The following is a 19194-nucleotide window of genomic DNA, read 5'->3' as shown; positions in this document are numbered from 1 at the left end:
TTCCCTGGACAATAAAGAATGGAATTGTATATGTACAATACTGAGAGTGCTTAGAGAAAATAGTGACAAAATTCATAGCAGCCCGCACACAGCAAAGCTCAGTGTTCATGGAATGCAGATCTTTAGTACTGGCATGATTTTAAAATTCAAACATAAGCTGTTTTTCCATGTTCTTTAACCACAAATAAGGCTGCTGGTCTGGGGTCAGGACACAGTGGAATCAGGAGGACTCCTGGGTCACTAGTGCCACCACTGACTTGCAGTGTGACCTTGGAGAAGCCAGTGTTCCCTCACTGGGCCTCCGTTTTCTTTCCAGTCCTATATAAGGACCAGGTTGCTTCCCTTGGGTCCCTTCTGACTTGAACATTTTTGCAATTTCGGAAAGTTGTAGTTCATTCATTCTTCAAGATTTCTGAGAGTTGAAGTTCATCTGAAACTGCTCCTTAGTAAGGCTCCTTTTTTTGTCCTTCCCTCAGTTGGCAACGCAATACAGAAAAACAGTTCTACCCAGGAGTAAAACCACAATGATTCATGTCATGTCAAACCCAAACGCAATGGGGAGGGGAGGGAATAGGGATATTTACTCATTCTTGGAATAAGAAGGAGTTTGAACTCAAAACTGCATTATTCACGGTAACATCATTCATCGTGACAAGCTGCTGTGTTTTTTCATGAGGTTGTAAGATGTAATTGCTCAGGCATTCAGATGGCATTAGAACGAGGGAGAGTCATCCTATCAATAAAAACAGAACAAACTCTGTCTTTGGGGAGGCCAAGAGTGAGGCTTAAGGAAAGGGCACAGCAAGGGAGACTGAGGCTGGGGCATTAAGCACCGGGGCTGGGGGTGGGGTGGGTGCTGCAGTTCCCCGCCCCCAGCGCGCCCTTCCTACAAGCCTGCCCTGCACTCACCGTCAGCTGAAATGAAGCAGGAAGTGGAGCAGGGGATCTGTGGGCCCCACAAGCTCAGAGGAAGGAGGGCAGCAGGAACTTTCAGTGCGTGGCTATAGGAAATTTACCAAGTGGAACAGGAGACTCCAAAGAGTTCATGTGCTTTTCCAAAGAAGGGTCCAAAGGCACTTAGGCCAAAAATAGATGAATAGATGAGTGAGTGAGTGAGTGAGTGAGTGTACGTGTGTGTCAGTTCTGGTAATCTACAAAGACAAGACTAGCTCTCCCCAACTTAATCCTCCCACCCACCCCCACACCCCCTTCCATTCTTGCATGTCTGAGCCTGTCTGCCTGGCAAAGGGAGAGGTGAACTCAGCAGCCTCTAGGTAGAATTAGGAAGAGAAAATTAGGCTAACAAGTTTGGCCACCCCTGCTCCCCCCAAAAAAACTGCTATCATCAAAGGCGAAGGGCCATTACATTGAGAGTCTACTCTGGCCTCTGTGACCAGAATTTGTTCTTGTGGAATGTTGTTTTCACCAAGATATAAAAAGCTGTGACCCCAACCACGTAGGTGCCCACCACTGCCACTGCTCATCCACCCCACCCCACTGTCACTCATGCACAGATGGCCCTGTGGTCTCGTTTCCTGAGAACCTCAGCGGATGCAGAATCACTCCAGCCCTCTGAAAACTCCTTAGCGTCTTAGCATTGTGAGCAAGAGTGGCATTAGTCATTTGAGGAAGTGGTGGTGACCAACAGGAGACAACCTTCATTGAAAGCAAAAATGAGGTGATTTCACACAGTTCTGCAGATAGCACAGGCCTCTCCCTGAATGCAAAGGTCATCATGACAGGAGACAAACACATGGCAATTCCACTGGGTGATAGTGAACAGGTGTGCCCTCTGGGTATGCCCAGAAATAACTGGAGTTGGACATACTCAACGACAACCAGACATCCAAGAAAACAGGATGCCATGAGTAGGGCTAGCAGACAAAAGAAACACTCACAGGGGTTTCAGATGTTCAACTCACTAGACACAGACTAAAACAATTCTAGCTACTCTATTCAAAGAAATAGTCAACAAGTTTGCAAATTCGAACCAGAAACTGGAAACTATAAGAAGTGTCACACAGTCACATAGTTGATATAAAAAAAGAATTCAGAATAACTTCCAGAGGTGAAAAGTACAATAACTAAAAATTAAAGAGCATATAAGTGGCTTTAACCACACTTTGAATCCAGCTGAAGAATTCATATACCAAAGTTAAAGCAGAAGAAACATTGACATTACAGTATAAGAAGACAGAAAGATTAAAAACCAGAAGAGAGCGTAATAGAGTATACAGTGAGTCAACCTAACATGCATTTCATGGCGGTATCAAAAGAAGTAAAAGGAGGGAAGGCCCAGAAGAAAATATTTTAATAGGACAGGCGTGGTGGCTCACACCTGTAATCCCAGCACTTTGGGAGGCCAAGGCAGGTGGATTGCCTGAGTTCAGGAGTTCGAGGCCAGCCTGGCCAACATGGTGAAACCCCATCTCTACTAAAAATACAAAAATTAGCCGGGTATGGTGGCAGGCGCCTGTAATCCCAGCTACTTGGGAGGCTGAGGCAGGTGAACCTCACTTGAACCCGGGAGGCGGAGATTGAAGTAAGCCAAGATCGTGCCATTGTACTCCAGCCTGGGCAACAAGAGTGAAACTCCATCTCGCCGGGCGCGGTGGCTCAAGCCTGTAATCCCAGCACTTTGGGAGGCCGAGACGGGTGGATCACGAGGTCAGGAGATCGAGCCCATCCTGGCTAACACGGTGAAACCCCGTCTCTACTAAAAATACAAAAAAAAAACTAGCCGGGCGAGGTGGCAGGCGCCTGTAGTCCCAGCTACTCGGGAGGCTGAGCCAGGAGAATGGCGTGAACCCGGGAGGCGGAGCTTGCAGTGAGCTGAGATCCGGCCACTGCACTCCAGCCTGGGCGACAGAGCGACACTCCGTCTCAAAAAAAAAAAAAAAAAAAAAAAAAAAAAAAAGAGTGAAACTCCATCTCAAAAAATATATATATTTTAATATTTTAATATATAATGATGGAAGAAGGAGGGCAGGAGGAAGGAAAAAAGAAGGAAGAGGGAGGAAGGGAGGATGGGATGAAGGGAGGAAGAGAAGGAAGGGAGGGAGGGAGGAAGGAAAGGAAGGAGGAGGATGGGGTGGGAGGGAAGGAGGGAGGAAGAAAACTTTTAAAACAGCCTTAGGAAGAAAGAGGTCGCCTTTAAAGAGGCCATAAATAAACAGTCAGCTGACTTTTTTTAAAGCCACAGTGGAATCCAAAAGAAAAGCCTAGATCCTCTAGCCATGGAAAATATCCCTCAAGAGTGAAGATGAAATATAGACATTTGGGACAAGAAAAAAAACCTACAAATAAAACCCCAAGAGCATTCACCACTAGCAGATAATCATCTTTTAAAAGGAAAAGGAGTGTGGTACCCAGAGCTGTGTGGAATGTTGGAGCTGACATTTTACTTGGAGCTTCCAACAGGGAAATCGCTCCTTGATGACCCATGTAGATCAATGATCATGGACATCAGTGTGAACCAGATGGACCCCACACATGTTTTGGCACCTCAGAGGCCCCTGGGATGTGTGTGTGTATATATATATACCTCCAGGGAAAACATGGAACCCCTAAAATGACATGGGAAAACAGGGGCTCGAAGCAGGAGCTAAATTCAGCTAGAGAATAATAAAGTTATGCATCTCGTGGTGCACAGACTACTGAAGGCAGGCTTTGCAGAGAGCTTGGAGACCTCTAGAGCTGCATCTTAGCCACCCTCCTGAGTTACTAAGGGAGTCAAAGGACATAAGTCCTCTTAAAGCACCTCAGAGGCAAGGAAAGCCATACAGATTTGAGGCAATGATCATACTTGAAATCACTCCCTTGAAGTGACCTAAAGAGTATCAGTAGGGCTCAAGCAATTAAACAATTGTCAAATGCATCAAGCATCTGTGATATGAATTCACAGGCACATCTGAGCAAGAGACCAACAGTAATTCTTCATGTTGTGACTAGATCTTGGGAGAACCCTTGGAATTCCCTGGGAGAGCTCCTATCTAGGACTGGCCCACTCTCCTGGCTTCTCCTGCCAGGAGCCAAGTTCAGAGACTGAGGGACTGAGTTCCTTCTCCCTAGCTTCTCCCTTGTAATTCCCAACAACTCTGACCGCTGGCAGCTCTCCCCTAGAGGCTGGAGGGCTACTGATGATTCCAGGGAAGTGGCTGCTTGCACCAATCCTAACCCCTGATAACGCTAAAGATGCTGGGGAGGAATCTCATTCCCAGGATCATAAAACTTGGTGAAGAGGAGGGGTTTGAAAAAGATTAATAACCTGCTAAGGATGTGACCAGACTGACTTCTTGAAAACAAGGGACTGGTGTGTGTCTTCTCTTCCCATGTAACATCCCAACTGCCTGGTGAACAACCAGCTCAAGGAAAAGAAAAAGGAGATTTGCTGCTGTTGCTAGGACTAGGGATCCAAATACATTAAGGCCCTTGATGGGGGAGTTAAGCCTGCCACCGTCCAGCGTCATGGGGTAACCAAGCACTATCTGCTCTCTAAGTGGTAAACATAATTTTCCCACGTGGAAGACACTAATCCACATCATGCTGAAAGCAAAGTTATAAAGTGAGGCCGTCCCACCCCACCACCGCCCCCACCCCATCTCGGTCATGAGCATCCAGGTGCCTTTTCTTTTTAGAGACAGGGTGTCATTCTGTCACCCAGGCTGGAGTACAGTAGTGTGATCATAGCTCACTGCAGCCTCGAACTCCTGACTCAAGCCATCCTCCCACCTGCCTCCTGAGTAGCTGGAACCACAGGCACACACCATCATGCTTGGCTCAGGGGCTGTTTATTGAAGCTTCTTCCACACAGCTCTGAGCCTTGCTCCTGAAGTCATCCTTCGACCAGGGCTGCTGGCACCTCAAGCCACTCTGGCCCCTGAACACCCCCCAGTCACATTAGTCCTGGCTCTCTCATTCTTCATGATGTCCATCAGGCGGAGACCAGCCAATGGGAGGTCAGACCCACCCTCCTCCAAACTCAGCAACATGTGTGGGCTTTTACTATGTGCCTCTTCACAAATCTTTTTTCATTTTTGTGTCCCTTAGGATAGGAATTCCTAGCTCTACTTAACAGATGAGTGTGGGGCCAGGCATGGTGGCTCACGTCTGTAATCTCAGCACTTTGGGAGGCCAAGGTGGGAGAATCACCTGAGGTCAGGAGTTCAAGACCAGCCAGGCCAACATAGTGAAACCCCATCTCTACTAAAAATACAAAAATTAGCCAGGCGTGGTGGCAGGCGCCTGTAATTCCAGCTACTTGGGAGGATGAGGCAGGAGAATCGCTCGTACCCAGGAGGCAGAGGTTGCAGTGAGCCGAGATCATGCCACTGCACTCCAGCCTGGGCGACAGAGCAAGACTCCATCTAAAAAAGAAAGATGAGTGTGGTGGGCAGAATAAAGTCCCCCAAAGATGTGCACCGCCTGACCCCTGGGACCTGTGAATGTTTCCCTCTGTGGCAAAAGAGACTTTGCAGACGAGACTAAGTCAAAGATCTTGAGATAAAGATATTATTCTGGATTATCATCGTAGCCTCTAAATGCAACCACAAGTGTTCTTATAGGAAGGAGGCAGAAGGAGATTTGACAGGAGAGAAGGCAATGAAACAAGGTGTTGCTCTGCTGGCTTTGAAGATGGGGGAAGGGGTCAACACTTAAGGAATGCAAGGAATGCAGCATTAGAAGCTGGCAAAGGCAAGGAAATGGGTTCTCCCAGAGCCTCCATGGGGATCTTGGTCCTACCAACATCTTGATTTTAGCCCAGTGAAATTGATTTCGGACTCCTGACCTCCAGAATGCTAAGAGAATAAATGTGTGTTGTTTTAAGTCAGCAAGTTTGTGGTGCTATATCACAGAGGCAATAGGAAAGTAATAAAATGAGTAAACAGAGACGCTTAATGCCTTGCTTCAAGTCACCCAGCAAGTCGGTGGAGCTGGAATTCACACTCTGGCTTTTGGATTCTAAGCCTCATATTCTTTCTGTTACACCATGCTGCTTCTGAGACTGCAGCAATTGAGAGTGTAATAATCAGGGAGCAGATAAATTAGGTAAACTGTGTGTGTGTGTGTGTGTGTGTGTGTGTGTGTGTGTGTGTGTGTGTGTATGTGTGTGTTAGCAGGATTAGACAATAGGGTATGAAAGAGAACATGTCATTGACTTGTATTTATCTCTCAAACTATCCAATGGAAAATTGACAAACACCAAATACAAATTATAAAAAGGTGCCATTAAGCTCAACATTTTGCCTGTTTTTTCCGGTCTTCATATTGCAAAATAGTGATGCTCTTGTTCTGTCCACATGTTCACCTAAAGTACTGGTCTTACAGAAAGTCTTGAAAGAAAACAAATGGGCCAGGTGTGGTTCTCACATCTGTAATTCCAGCACTTTGGGAGGCCAAGGAGGGTAGATCACTTGAGATTAGGAGTTCGAGACCAGCCTGGCCAACATGGTGAAACCCCGTCTCTACTAAAAATATAAAAATTAGCTGGGCATGATGGCACACGCCTATAGTCCTAGTTACTTAGGAGGCTGAGACAGGAGAATTGCTTGAACCCAGCGGATGGAGGTTGCAGTGAGCTGAGATCGCACCACTGCACTCCAGCCTGGGAGACAGAGTGAGACTCGGTCTCTCACAACAACAACAAAAAAAGACTGTTCCTTGTGAGCCCTATCAAATAACAGAAAGTGTATAGAATAGATACAAGCCGGGGCTTGGGTCCTGAAGGTCAGAGTTCAATGTTTGCATTTCCTAAAGGAAATCTAGGGCAAGCACATCTCTAATGGACAGCGGTCGCTTTCGTGCCAGTGATACGCCTTGAGCTCTTGTTCACTTGGTACATGTTGGATTTTCTCCTTCATTTTTAACTCCTCAGGAATCCCTAGAATGGTAAACTGGGAAGTCATCTCATTTAACTTAACAAGGAATCTGGGGCCCAGAGAGGTTAGGGGTGGCTCAGATGCTACTGGTTATAACCACAATCTGATGGGTCATCGTTACTTGAAGGGGTGAGCGGAGCTTCGCTTAACTTCCTTAAGGCTCTCAATGGAAGAACCGCAAGTGTCTGCCCCTTTGTCATTTTCTGAAAAAGCAATTTATCGTGAAATCCTCCCTGTGGCTGAGCTATTCAGTACTTTTTTTACCTATGAAAACTCCACTCTGGTTAGTTGCTGCTTGGACATGATGCCATAGCATTATCTGAGAGGTCACAACACATTTTATGTCCTTGGTCAGAAATAGAAAAACAGAAGCACAAGACCCCTAGCCAGAAGATGACAGCATGCCGGAGCTTAGTGTCGCCAAGCTTTCCTTTCTATTTTTGGAAGCTTTAACTTATTAGGCAAACGTATCACCCAACAAACACTGGGAAATGTAGGTTGGAAAGGTCCCGCTAGTTGATTAAATTCCCTCATTCTCTTCCAAGGCTCCCCACAAAACTGAAAGCCCCTTATCAGCTCTCATAAGAACAATAGAAGGAAACAAGCACTTTCTAAGCCTTTGATCCTACTCCTGCCTAACCTCCTAATTCAGTCTTTACCCTTGGTTTTAAAGCCACCAACACCTCTCCTGCTCCCAGAACTTTTCTCTAGCTGGGACTCCCATCTGCTGCTTTAATTAGAAGATGTGGGTGAACAGCTGTTTGGGAATCAATGTGGAATCAAGGTAGAATGTTATTGATGTCCAGGTAGCCATCCTCCACCTAAACAGGGTCCTGCCAACATCATTGTACTGCCCGGCTTGCTACAGCACAGTGACAAGATGTGCTGGTGGTATCTTTCAGTGGAGATTGTACCTTGCATTGGACAAGTCCTCACAGGTGCCAAACTCATGTCAGACAATAAAGCAGGACTTTAAATAGCATGGCAGTGGCAATCTAGAGCTATCATAAACTCTAATTATCTGAATCAGGGGACTTTGCTTATTTTGTCAATAACATCTACTGGCAGAGAACTCCCAGGCCAGGGAAGCAGTGGGACTCCCCACAGGGAAGGGGAGCCACCGCCCTACTAAACATGCATGGTTTATCTTCACAGTGGACAGTCTGGTGGCCTTAGACATCATCTTCTACAACCACATCTACATCCTTCCTTTCTGTTTCAAGTTGTTCTCTTGAGAAACTGTTCAAATTTTGAGGAACTGAAAACGTACTGCCTTAAATCCAACTCATGCCGAGATTTCCAGGTTTGCTTTGAGGAATCCACTGGACTGATGGTGACTTGTTTAAAATTCTTCAGCTCTTCTACTATGTCCAATTCAACAAATAGTTACTGAGTGATTGCCATAGCAAGTCTCTTCCGAGCTGGGAGACTTCAGGTTTTCTCGGACCTCATGGAGCTCCCAGTCTATCTGGGAAGACAAAGTTAAGAAATAATGAGCATTGCAAAGTGTATTATAAATAGCAAGGAGATGTTAGTCTAGAGGGCCAGCTGCTGTTGTTGCCACTGAAACAAATTGAAGCCAGAAAGAGAACCAGAGGAAATGCAGGAAATGTGCCTGAAAAAAAAAATAATAATAGCATGGTGGCCACCCACAATGGTGATCAAGTTTTTTTCCAAGTTCTAATGAAACATCCATTCATTTTTATTTTGTGAGATTGAAGCAGTAATAGCTGGGTATACAAAGAATTTCCTGTAGATTAATATGAAGCTGGAAGGAGTTGATAGACTTCAGCAGTGATTTGGGCTATTAATCCAAGCCAGTCATTCATTAACCCTCAGGAAGTTTTCTGTGCCAAAGTCATTATTATTATTATAAACTAAACCCCAAGCCCCAAATGGGTGTATGGCTACTTTTCTCTCCAGGATCCTGAGTGTTTGAGTCAGCCAGGGAGCCTGAATCATTTCCTGAATTCCCTTCTGGTTCATGGGGAGTTAGACTTTGTACAATGCACTTGCTGCCAAGGGAACCCAGCAAAGAGCCTTTTTGAGAGGTAACTATCGCTCTTGCCTTTCTTCATGAGGTCCTAAGTGGCTATGGCAGGTGGCTGGTTGTCTCCCAACTTTTGTTCTTCTATACTTCTGTAGTATAAATTTTAGCCAGCAACATGGCTGCCTGGCCAAAGACTACATTTCCCAGTCTCCCTTGCAGTAGCCATGGTCATGTGACTAGGTGAAGCCCACAGAAGTGATGAGGGTCACATCTTGATCTTGCCCTCAAAAAATTGGTAGTATCATCGACCCCCCATGCCCAGTCCCTTTCCCCCTTTCCACTGCCGGAAGGAGAGGACGAGAACCAGGGTATCTCCTTAGACACAGAGATGGAAAGCACGTATTAAGGATGTGGAGCTGCCCCAGCAGACCTGATCTGCTGACCTCCAGACTGTGACATGGAAACAGATCAACTTCTCTCAGTAAGTCACTGTACGTTGGAGCCTCTTTGTTACAGCAGCTAAGACTGTACTCCTACAAACACAGTGCCTACCAAGCAAACCCTGTGGCCCCAGCTCAGGGACCTTTCCATATTGCATGTTGATGCATCAAGGCAGTGGCTTTTTTTTTTTTTTTTTTTTTTTTTTTAAAACATCTCAGGCTGGAGTTCAGTGGCACAATCTTGGCTCACTGCAACCTCTGCTTCCCAGGTTCAAGTGATCCTCCCACCTCAGTCTCCCGAGTAGCTGGGACTACAGGCAAATGCCAACCATGCCTGGCTAATTTTTTTGTATTTTTCTAGAGATGGGGTTTCATCATGTTGCCCAGGCTGGTCTTGAACTCCTGAGTTCAAGTGATCTAACTGCTTCGGCTTCCCAAAATGCTGGGATTACAGGCATGAGCCACCATGCCCTGCCCACGGTGGCTTTTTAAATACATTGTCTCATTTAATTATCCCAGTAGTCCTATGTGGTTGGTATTATTGCGGTACCATTTTAAAGATCAGAAAACCAAGGCAGAAATAGATCAAAAAACTTGCTCAAGGTTCCACAAGCAAGTAGGCAGGAGAGTGAAGATTCCAACCAGCCTTGTAACTCCCTGTTGCCTCTTCCCTGCCTATAAGATGACTAGGTCACATCAACATTCCATTTGAGGTCCAGGTAAATACATACCCTGGGTTAAACAAATTCCAGAAAATAGTCTAACTTGGCTCTGTGTGGGTGTAACCCACCAATCTGGCTTTTCTAAAGGCAACAATGATCGGTCACCCTCAAAAGCTCTACCTGGTGGTTCAATAGTTCAGCAGCTCCACATTGACTGAATTCCTATTGTGTTCCCAGGCATTAAGTTTGACACTGGGGACATCAAAATGGGTAACACATGGCCCTGGATCTCAAGGAACCTGCCACCTGATGGAAAATGAGAGAGAGAGACACACTTAAATGGATGATTTCAGCATAATGAATGTGACAAGAGATAAGATAAGGGAATGCATCTGGTATCACCACTTTTCCAAGGCTTCTCCAGGGGTAAAAAATTACCCAGTGGGTATTTGAAGGAGAAAGTAAATAAAAGAAAATCTACAGAGACCTGTGCTATTTGGTAATATGTGTTATTTTATCTAATCCTTACCACAAAACTAAGAGGGGTGTAATTTTATCTCTGTTTTACAAATGGGGAAAGTGAAGGCCAACAGGACCTAAGTTCCCAAGTTCCTACACTCCACAGGAGATGCAGTGTTAAAATCTAGGTTAGCCTGAGTCCAGAGACCACATTTTAGCTACTGTTCCCAAAATAAAGAAGTTGATCCTCTCTCTTGGGAAATTTTTCTTTTCTTGAGTCTTTTGACTGGAACACAAAACACCTGGAATTATGAAAACAGCTAAGAGAAAGGACTAGTTCTTTACAACACGGCGCTTTCTGTCAGTCTCAGGGGAAATGTCTCTTGTCAGCATGGAAAGAAAAGCAAGATTATAGGCAATTACTGTTTCTTTTTTCTGGGAGCTGCTTCTCCCCAAAGCTGATGGTATTGATTCTCGGGGGTTCGATCACAGTTTCTGGCCCCCTCGAGGTCTGGCTAATCAGCCCCCCATCCTTCCTGCTAAGTCAAGGGCCCAAGGGATGGGCATCTGTCCAAGTAAGGTCAGCCCGAGCTCATCTAGGATTCGACATGTAACTGCTGGGAGAAGAGAGAAGGTCCTTTTGCCCCTCTGGGCATCAAGCCAGGAGGCCTGGAGGTGAGGCAGCGTGTTCAATCATAGAAGCAATCAACCAATCATTCAATCAATTTTCCTGAAGTCCTAAGCTGGGTTAGGTTCAGTTTCTTTTACTTGCCAATGAAACCATCCTAATACTGTGGGGAAGGTCTGAGTACAAAAAGCAAGCTTACAATGTAATTTCAATACTTACATTCCTTATGTTTATTTCTGATTTTATATGTCATATACTTTATATATATAATATTTTCAAATATATATACAATATATATTAAATAGATAATATAGTCATATACAAAATATATAATATATTCATATATAAAATACATATGATTTTACATGTAGAATACTATATATTTGTGTATTTATTATATTTATTATGTATTATATTTTTACCTATTTCTTGTATTTGTTATTTCAATGCATAGAGTTTCAACTGGGTATGATGAATTCTGCCTGTAATCCCAGCACTTCGGGAGGCTAGGATGGGAGTATCTCTTGAGCCCAGGAGTTCAAAACCTTGGGCAACATGAGAAAGACCCTCGTCTCTACAAAAAAAAAATTAAAAATTGGCCACGATGGCATGCACCTGTAATCCCAGGTACTTGAGAGGATCCTTTGAGGCCAGGAGTTTGAGGCTGCAGTGAACTATGATTGCACCACCGCACTCCAGTCTGGGCAACAGAGTAAGACCCTGTCTCAAAAAAAAAAAAAAAAAAATTAAGAGTTTTCGAAGTTCTGAGAATTTCAGGCACCCCACCATTTTCAAATGAAACCACACAGACACATGATAAGGTTAAATATTTGGAATCACCATCTTTTTATGTGGCTCCCACAGCAGAGGTTGTTCATGCATTTCATAACTAAGGTCTGGTCCTCATTTTTATTTGTAAGTGACAGAGGATGCAGACGGTAACTTCTGGTTTAGTCACCAGTCCCACTCTACGAGATGTCAGCTGCACATACTTAAGAGTTGTTAAATTTATGTTTCCTCCTGAATTGCCATCTTTGTCTAACAAAACCCATGCTATGATAAGCTACTTCCATTTTTCCTTCTTCTAAAAGGTATTACTCAAAATGGATTTCCCCAGAATTTCACAGTTTTCTAGAATCTGTGACCAAAAGTGGGACTATTTTCCATCTCTATACTGGAGGCCTGGCCTGAAATGTAGGCAGGTTTAGGGGTACCTACATGGGGTGTCATCAGGGCTTTGGGGTTCTTGCCTCACTCCAAGGCCTTAACACCTGCTTCCTGAGGTCTAAGAGTCCTTCCCCATGGAACACTCTCAATTAGAGATGCCTTCAGAATGTAATTCTGCCTGGGAGAGGTGACACATGGATAAATCCACAGTAAGAAACAAATAGGTGAGAGCCCATTCTAATTCTGCAGAGAGAAAGGGTGAAGTGAGAAAAGGTGGACAGAGGCTGCCTGATCCTGGGAGAAGCAGCCCACGAATGGGGAGTGAGGAGGAGGGATTCTGAAGGAGGAGACTGAAAGTATAGGACCTGCCCCCACAGCTCAGCCTGGCCAGCCATGGGATAATCCTGCCTGGGGCTTCCACTAGCCACATGACCTCAGGCAATGCCTTAACTTCTCAGTATCCTCATCTGGAAGTGGAGACAATCATACCTACATCACAGGGTGTTGTATTCCTAAAATCCCTCAAATCTATGGAGTGCGCAACACAATGCATGAGGTTTGCTATCAGTGGACAGAAATTTAATCCCTAAGGATGTCAGGTAAATATTTGTTGAATGTTAGTGAATGGATGAATGAATAATCAGCCCTCCCTCCATTCAGTCAACCAATCAGTAACCTCTTATCCCACATCTGCTTTGAAAACCACCACATTCAACATTCATTCAAGAGATTATTTATTAAATGCATACTATGTGCCTGGAAGTCAGAACCCGCTCCGTAATTTTCCAGGTCCAGCATAAAATGAAAGAGGAGGGTCTTGTCCAAAATTTACTAAGGATTTCAAAATAGAGACAGCAAAACGCATGCAGCTGGCCACACCATCAGCATTTTAGGAGCCAGGGACACAACGGTGACAAAATAAACAAGCACTCTTACCCTTGTGGAGTTTACATTCTAGCAAGAAGAGATAGACAATAAACCAAATTGTTTTGTTTATGCAAGACGTATAAACGAATATATTAAATATATATATATAGAATGTTAGAGAGTGATTAGTCCTGGGGGGGGCGGAAATGGATGAGGAAAATGGGCGAGGGAGTGGAGTAGGGGTGTTATTTGATTTTAATGAGGATGGTCAGAAAGACTCAACTGAGAAGGGGAATCTGAGTGAGAACTGAAAGAGACAAGGGATGAGCTGAGCAGGTATCTGGGGAAAAGGCTTCCCGACAAAGGGAACAGCAAGTGCAAAGGCTCTGCCAGGAGCATGCTCGCTGTGTCCAAGGAAGAGCATGGGGCTTGGAGCAGCACCAGATGAAGTCAAAGAGGTAGAAGGTCTGAAGGACTCCATCCAAGGCTCCTGCGATTGTGCAAGTGACACACAGGGTGGCCTGACACAGAGTGAGACAGAGAGGTGGTGAGAAGTGAGGAGATTCTGGATGTCTTTGGAAGGCAGGGTCAAAGGATTTGCCGACACACTGGATATGGCATGTGAGCAATAGAGAGGGGTCAAGAAAGCTCCAAAGTTGGGGGACTGAATAAAGCCCAAAGAAGAATAAAGCTGCCATTGCTGAGAGGAAGAGGTGGTGAGGAGGAGCAGCTTTGGGGGCATCACAGAAGCTCAGTTTGGGACACTCATCTTAGCGGTTCAAATAGAGGTACCGAGTAGACAGAGATAGGAATTTCGTTGTTGGGGATGGGGACATTCAAGCCGGAGGTACAAATGTGGGTGTCATCAACAGCAATGCAGGACATAAAAGGTGTCAACCTAAATAATGACAGAGAGAGACAGGATCTCCACAAAAAGAGCTTATTTGGGAATTGCAGAGGATTGCAACCTGGGAAACATGTGCTGGGATGAATCACAGGCATATCTAAAGAGATTGGGGCTAAAGAAAACTTTTACAGACCAAAAAACGGAGAATTCCACATAAGCTATTTGGAAACAAAGACCATTGATTACAGGAGTTGGTGACGTCGCATTGGTAGAGGCTGCCATTGCTGGGCAAGTGTCCTTAAGCCAATGACTTACCTCGAATCTTGCGTACGTGAGGAGTTCCTGGCATAGTCCCTATCATAGGCATATGTGCAGGGATTCCTGGTGAGAAGTCCTGTTACAGGCATGCGGGTAGGCTCGCTCTTCATGGTCTCCGCCTCCATTTTGTTAGGGTTTGACGGAAGTCACTCCATTCTGATATTGATAACCCCCACAAAGGAAAGGACTCCCGGGAGCTCCAGTTCACCTGGAGAGATGAGCAGGCAGGCAGGCAGTCACAGATGAGTGCAGGCAAAGAGCTGAAAGAGGGCATCAGAAAATGGACTCCGAATGTAGGGAGTGATATGAGCCAGACATGGAGGAATGGAGCCAGACTGACCAAGAAGAAGCCACAGAAAGACCTGAGCCTGAGCAGCGACCCCAGGGCATCTCGTGGAATTTGCCTGTCCATTCTACCTGCAGAATAACTACCAAATCAACCTGTTTCTCTCCAACGCCACTCCCAGCAGCCCAGGTTCTTCTGCTGTTGCTGAGATGACCACAGGTGGGCTCCCTTCTGCTCTCACTCCCTCCTGAGGCGTCCTCGTCACAGGAGCACCTGTTCTTAGAATGTAAATCATATCTAATCACTCCCTTGTTTAAAACCCACCCTGGACTTCCACAGGTTTTGCATTTCAGCTAAGGAAAATCACGTGAAAACTTTTCAAGGCAGTGGGGCTCCAACAGGCTGTTGAAAATCCATCAGAGGGCAACAATAAGCCTCGTTACTCCAGGCAAAAGGAATCAGGGAAATCAGTGTTTCTCAAGCTTCTTTTGGCCAAAACCCACAATAATAAATATGTTTTATACCCACACGCTGTAACAATCATTACCCTAACTATACAAATTCACTTTTTAAAAATGCTATTCTGTTGTATATCATTTCATTACAATTTTTGTAATGCTGGCCACAATAAACTCCATTGATTTCACCAGCCATTAATGCGTTGCAATCTGTGTTGTGTTGGTAGTAAAAGGCAAGGAATTAGGATGACCTGTAGTGGAATCAGTGACTTAGCCAGGTGAATCAGTCTAGCTAATAACAGCTCATATTCATTTGAACAAGTCCTATGTGCCAAGCATTTTGCCATTACTTAGGTACAATATTACATTTATTCCTCAAAATAAACCCTTAGTGTTAGGCAATGTTATTCTTATTTTACAGTTGAAGTCTTCTGAGATTTAAGAAAATTAAAGTCCTTTGGACATGATCACCAGGTAAGAAGTAGAATTTGAGTTAAGCAGTCTGATTCCAGATCCTCAGCTCTGGTCCCACACCAGGGACTAGAGGGGAAAAAGATGAGACATCAGTCTGGAACCGGGCATCTAAAGATCTTATATACCCATCTAAAGGGCATTGATTCTTTTTATTTTTAGTTGATATGCAATAATTGTACATGTTTATGGGACACAGAGTGATATTTGGATACATGTGTACAATGTATAATGATCAAATCAGGGTAATTAGCATATCCATCACCTTGAACATTTATCATTTTTTTGTGTTGTGAACAATCAAAATCCTCTCTTTTAGGCTGAGCACAGTGGCTCATGCCTATAATTCTAGCACTTTGGGAGGCCAAGGTGGGTGGATCACGAGGTCAGGAGATCAAGACCATCCTGGCCAGCATGGTGAAACCCAATCTCTATTAAAATACAAAAAATTAGCCAGGCGTGGTGATGCATGCCGGTAGTCTCAGCTACTCAGGAGGCTGAGGCAGGGGAATTGCTTGAACCCGGGAGGTGGAGATTGCAGTGAGCCAAGATCATGCCACTGCACTCCAGCCTGGGCAATAAAGCGAGACACTGTCTTAAAACATGTATATAATAATAATCGCTACAGAGCTGCAGAGGCACAAGAGGCTGAGGCACAAGAATTGCTTAAACTCAGGAGGCAGAAGTTGCAGTAAGCTGAGATCACTCCCCTTCACTCCAGCCTGGGTGACAGGGTAAGACTCTGTCTCAAAAAAAAAAAAAAAAAATTCTCTCTTCCAGCTTTTTGAACATGTACATTTAATTATTGTTAACTACATTCACCCTAAAGTGCTATAGAACACTAGAATTATCCCTCCCATCTTGCCGTAACTTGTATCCATTAGCCAATCTTTCCTTTCCTCCTCTAGAGGACTAGAATATTTATGTAAGAAATCATCCAATCACCTTTTATTATTATTATGAATATTTCAAACATAGCAAGTAACAGAATTAACTCACAGGTATCTACCACTTGATTCTATCATTTCATCATATTTGCTTTATATTGTTTCCTTTTTTAACCTATGTCATATTTAAATTAGCTTTCTGTAGACAGTTTATATTTGAGTCTTTTTTATCCAATCTGACTATCTCTTTTTTTAGCAGTATGTTTAGATCATTTACATTTAATGTAATTATTGGTATGGTTGAATTTATATCTATTATTTTATTATGTGGTTTCTGTTTGTCCTCTATGTGTTTTGGTTCTGTTTCATTGTTCCTACCTTCTTTTGAATTACTTAAAGTTTTTAGTATTTCATTTTAATGTATCTATTGGCTCTTTTGGCAATATCTCTTTGTGTGTGTGTGTGTGTAGTGACTGTTCTAGATATTGCAATATGCATTCCTAGTCTTTTACAGTCTACTTCAAGTTACTATTTTACCAATTCAAAGTAAAATGTAGGAGCCTGACAAACATATACATACTTTTACCCCCCCTTTATGTTATAGCTGTTATGTTTATATCTATATACATTGAGAACCTCACCAACGTTACGATTTTTGCCTTCAACAGCTGTAAATATTTAAAGAATTTAAATGGATAAAAATAGGGTATTTTATTTAGCCCAATATTTACCATTTCTGTTGCTCTTCCTTCATTCCTGAGGGTATCATTTACCTTCAGCCTGTAAGTCTCTCTTTGGTATTTATTTTAGAGCAGGTTTAATATCAAAGAATTCTCTCACTTTTTCTTAATCTGAGAATGTCTTTATTTTACCATCATTCTGGAAGGATATTTTTTTCTGAATATAGCATTCTGGGTTAAAAGCTCCTTTCTTTAAGCACTTTAAAAATGTTATTCTACTGTCTTCTGGCCTCCATGGTTTTTGGTGAGAAATACTCAGTCATATGAATCATTGTTCCCCTATATATAATGTATTACTTATTTCTGGCTGCTTTCAAGATTTTTCCATTATACCTGGTTTTCAACAGTGTGTGATGCATCTGGACATGATTTCCTTTTAGTTTATTCCATTTGAGACTTGCCGAGCTTCTTACATCTACAAATTTATGTTTTGCCCAAATGTAAGACATTTTCAGCCGTTAATTCTTCAAATATATGTTTTTTCCTAATCCAATCTCCTTTCTCTTTCCTTTTGGTGCTACAAGAACAAGAATGTCAGACCTTTTGGTCTTATATCACAGGCCACTGAGAGTCTATTAATTTTTTTCAATCACTTTTTCTCTCTGTCCTTTAGACCAGATAATTTTTATAGATACATCTTCAAGTTAACTGACTCCTCTGCCATCTCCATTCGCTATTAAGCCCATTCAATGAATTTTGTTTTCAGATATTATAATTTTCACTTTCAAAAGTTGTATTGTATTTTTATAATAGTTTCTATTTCTTTGCCAAACACTTTTTTCTTTCCATCTTAAGGTGTTTACCTTTACCTCGTGGGCTTGGTTACAACAGCTAAAGTACTTGTCTGATAACTTCAGCATCTGGGCCATCTCAGGAGTAACATAATCTATTGCCTTTTCCTTTGAAAAATAATCACATTTTCCTGGTTCTTTATGTGTCAAGTAAGTTTGGATTGTATCTCGTACATTTCTAATATTACTCCGTGAAATTCTAGATTCTCCTTGTAAAACTTCTAGAGAATGTTGGTTTCGTTTTGTTTAGCAGGCCATCAACCCTGCTGTGTTGAGATCACAGGTTCTGTCTTGCCTTCTGTTTGCAGGGTTCTAGTGTCAGGTCAGTTGTGAAAACCTTTGCAGTAGTGCTTATAGGTCTGTCCTGGGTATATGCAACTTCAGGCTGAACCCAAGATTTGTGTTGGTCCATACACAGAGCTAAGGAATCCCTCTTCTCCAGCATTTCCCCTACTCCAGGAGCCCCCAGTCCCTGGGCCATGGACCGGTACAGATCCATGGCCTGTTAGGAACCAGGCAGCACAGCAGAAGGTGAGCTGTGGGCAAGCAAGCAAAGCTTCGTCTGTATTTACAGCCACTCCCCATCGCTCGCGTTACTGCCTGATCCCCGCCACCTGTCAGATCAGCAGAGCCATCAGATTCTTATAGGGGCACAAACCCTGTTGTGAACTGCGCATGCGAGGGATCTAGGTTGTGTGCTCCTTATGAGAATCTAATGCCTGATGATCTGTCACTGTCCCCCGTCACCCCCAGATGGAACCGTCTAGTTACAGGAAAACAAGCTCAGCACTCCCACTGATTCTACCTTATGGTGAGTTGCATAATTATTTCATTATATGTTACAATGTAATAACAATAGAAATAAAAGGGCACAATAAATGTAATGCACTTGAATCATCCTGAAACATCCCCCTACCCAGGTTCATGGACAAATTGTCTTCCATGAAACTGGTCCCTGGTGCCAAAAAGGTTGGGGACTGCTGCCCTGTTATCTAGTTCCCAGGGATCCATTTTCTCAGTCCTCTGGCCAGAAATACAGGGTTTTTCTCAGGATTTTAGGTCCACAACTAGGCTGCCCTCAGATCAAAGTTGGGAAATAGAAGGGGGGAAATGAGAAATTCAGTTCTGAACAGTTCATTCTTCAAGTTTTGACTCCTTTCCTCAGACTGCATGCTATGACTTTTCCAAGTCTTAAGAATTTTCTGCTTTTAAAAGTTTTAGTTATAATCAGTGGGAGAGAGAGAGAGACTTAGAGGTTAGACCCCTTCTGGATCAGGACAGGAAGCTGATCTTTTATGTAAGGTT

At 43.6% G+C, this 19194-nt stretch overlaps 1 long non-coding RNA gene across 5 annotated transcripts in view; it reads right to left on the bottom strand.

Annotated features, from left to right (window-relative positions):
- Positions 1 to 512: 512 nt before the first annotated feature.
- The window catches only part of LOC112425044 (uncharacterized), a 29247-nt gene continuing 10565 nt past the window's right edge, over positions 513 to 19194 (bottom strand). For 4 of the 5 annotated variants that reach the window (XR_003016024.2, XR_003016025.2, XR_003016026.2 and 1 more), the window contains exons 3-4: positions 14254 to 14464; positions 7863 to 8346 (exon numbers count right to left, since the gene is read on the bottom strand). This is a non-coding gene — a long non-coding RNA (uncharacterized lncRNA). Of the gene's footprint in view, positions 734 to 7862; positions 8347 to 14253; positions 14465 to 19194 lie in introns of those variants that run through there. The other variant, XR_011622806.1, reaches the window with a different exon arrangement.

This window comes from Macaca nemestrina, chromosome 4, assembly GCF_043159975.1.
Source record: "Macaca nemestrina isolate mMacNem1 chromosome 4, mMacNem.hap1, whole genome shotgun sequence".
In the NCBI taxonomy this organism is placed as follows: Eukaryota; Metazoa; Chordata; class Mammalia; order Primates; family Cercopithecidae; genus Macaca; species Macaca nemestrina.
This window is presented reverse-complemented; position numbering and strand designations above follow the sequence as displayed.